Genomic DNA, 3,270 nt, shown 5'->3' on the forward strand with positions numbered 1-3,270 from the left:
TTTAGAATAAGTTGTTATCGTTGGATAAGATTTTGTCCACAATTCCATCCATGCTGTATTGCTGTTGGTACCATAGGAGAGATAACAGGCCAACGTTGATCAAAAGAACAATTCTTTAATTAAGTAATGCAGAACAATAATGTAAATCTTGAGAGTGTAAAATTAAAATGAAAAGTAAAATAAAATGTTATTCTCTCAAGAGTTAAAGATCTACTGTATAAGCCAGGGTCCATTTGGTTACCAAGGGTCCATCGTTTAACTCAGCTTGACAGCGCGGTCGCAGGTTCGATTCCCGAGGCGAACGACCTTTGCTGCGTGTCACCCCTTGTTTCTCTCTACCTGTATCCTGTCACTCTCCACTATACTGTCTGAATAAAGGCAGAAAAGACCCAAGAATATGTCAATGTCACAGTGACTCTGAACCACCCAGCCCCCCCCTCGCATCATGCATCCACACACCATCATGTTCCACTAACTGACTTTGTCAAAGTCACGTTACTCTCAACACCCTTCAAACACACACACACACACACACACACACACACACACACACACACACACACACACACACACACACACACACACACACACACATACTGTATACTGTACATGTACATGTACAGTATAGACACATATTGTACATGCACACACACACATGCACATAAACACTCACAGCAAGCACATACACACTGACCCATGTCAGCAGGTTCTGAGTCAGCATATAGTCATAATATCACTCAAGGGCAACACACACACACACACACACACACACACACACACACACACACATACACACACACACACACACACACACTTCAATTATATCACTTCTTAATCATCATGAGTGGACCGCTGCCATGTGAGAGTGCACGTGGCTGTGTGTGTGTGTGTGTGTGTGTGTGTGTGCGTGCGTGCGTGCGTGCGTGCGTGCGTGCGTGTGTGTGTGTGTGTGCGTGCGTGTTCTTGCATGTTCTTGCATGTGCGTGCCAACATGTGTGTGCCACATTCATGATGATTCATGCATGAGCATGTGTCATGTTGTCTGTGCGTGCGTGTGTGCGTGCGTGCGTGCGTGCGTGGCTACAGATGTAAACTTTTGTTTTTTATCTTTGGTAGCCTATAGGGCACACGATGGCTGTCAGGGCCTTCAAACGGCCGGCCTCTCCAAAAGGAGGGCCAAGAAGTTACTGTAGCAAGGTACTGCTCAGTATCAGCTGTTATAGACAAATCCACAGAGCCGCTGCCTGTAGCCGCGGTGTCGCGGTGCAGAGAGGCACCCGCTTGACACCGCAGCTATGACTGCCGTTCTGTGGATCCGTCTACAGCAGTGGTTTTCAACCAGTGGTCCGGGGACCACCAGTGGTCCTTGAGGGGGTGCCAGGGGGTCCCCAGCCAAATTAATAATTAGGAACCAAATTGACCCTTATATGTCTAACTCTGAGAGTGTACAAATGGAACCAAATGGACCCTAACGGGTCCATTTGGTTCCATTTGTACACTCTCAGAGTTAAATGGACACTGATGATGGTGATACAGTGTAGATTGGGACCCCCAAGAAATCTAAATGGTTGAGTCCCTGGCATATCTTTTCAAATGGGGGTCCCTGGGCTCATATGTGTCAATTTGGGGGTCCTTGACGCAAAAAAGGTTGAAAACCACTGGTCTACAGTATATAGGAAGCAGCTTCATTTGGAGGAGACTTAGTTTCCTTTATCCATGATTGATGATTGATGTCCTTTGTACAAGGCATTCTTGTACCTCTGTTTACAGTATGTGGACATAAACACATGTATTGTAGGCCTATATACATTTTGTGTGTGTGTGTGTGTGTGTGTGTGTGTGTGTGTGTGTGTGTGTGTGTGTGTGTGTGTGTGTGTGTGTGTGTGTGTGTGTGTGTGTGTGTGTGTGTGTGCAGTATATCTCTCACCTTTCCGTCCAGCGCTGTCATACTTCCAGGACTTGAAGCAGCTCAGTCCCATGATGCAGCTGGTTTCAACGGTAACACCTGGCGCAGCTGTTGTTGGTTTCTACGGTAACGCTCGGTGCATCTCAAGTGTTTTGTTGTCTTTGAACGGTTTTGCCTTAAAATTGAGATGCCAGGTTGAGAGTCATTAAAAAAAACATCATTTTGCCAATTTATTTAAATTTATACAAATAGAAAAATAGGGTGTGCAGGGGTACAGTACCTGCCCACCACGTCTTCAGGGGAGGGGCGTCAGGCGGGGAGGGTGGTGGTAACCGTCACCGTACATACTCCAGGGGGTCGCAGGTGCCTGTCAGTGGGGAATGTTGAACGGGAGGAGTAGGACGGACGCCCTAAGTCCTCCCACTGGGGACTCCTCACTGCCAGTAGGGTGCAACAACAGCAGTGGCAACAACACAGAGATGCGTGGGGAGGTAATTAACCGGCATGACGACTAAATTGGGGAGAAAAAGGGGGCAAATAATTGGCTACTCTAGAAGAAAAAAGAAAATCCGTGCTCAGTTCGAGGCTCTCCCCAGGCTGGCAGAGGGAGAGTAGCGCCCAGGATTGCAGCTTAGGCAATTGGCACTGGGTGAAAAAATGTGTTGCAAAAATCATGGGATAAAAATGTTTTTATTTGGGATCTACAACTATAATCAAACCACCAGTTCTCATAAGCCACCCAAGTAGCTGATGGTATATTTTGCGAAATTCTGATAATTCATCTTTTGCACAGACAGACAGAAACGGTTCCCTTCATTCTACACTTAACCACCGGAACCATAGCGTCCCTATTCTGGCCATGTTATCAGTAGATAGGCAAACATTGTGCAAAAAAAAAAGAGCAAATCTACAAGCTCACAGCGTTGTTGTGTTGTTGTGACGCGTTGTGAGCTCGTAGATTGGCTATTTTCAGCAAAGAGATTTTGTGTAGAGGGGAGAAAAGGAGGGGGCCAAGGATAGAGCCCTGGGGGACACCGGTCAACGAAGTATACAGAGGTTTAAGTGGTTATCTTTGGCTTTTTTCTCACTATAGTGCCAACAAGCTGTTTTGTACGCCTTCAATCACCAATGCACTTTTTTTTTTTAAATACTGACAAATGAGGATGGGTTTCCGGCAAATAATAACTGGTAAGTGCAGATTAATTGAACGATCCGTACCAGGGCTTTAAAACTATGTTGGCAGATGGAAATCTTTTCCTAAAAAAAAAAAAGAATAAAATGATTGTACCAACTTAAATTAGTTCCCAAAACATCCATTAGGTGATAAGAAATGGAGAAATATAATGTCCAGCTTGTAAGAAAAA

The sequence above is a fragment of the Gymnoscopelus microlampas genome (assembly GCF_963454915.1).
Source record: "Gymnoscopelus microlampas genome assembly, chromosome: 12".
Taxonomy (NCBI): Eukaryota; Metazoa; Chordata; class Actinopteri; order Myctophiformes; family Myctophidae; genus Gymnoscopelus; species Gymnoscopelus microlampas.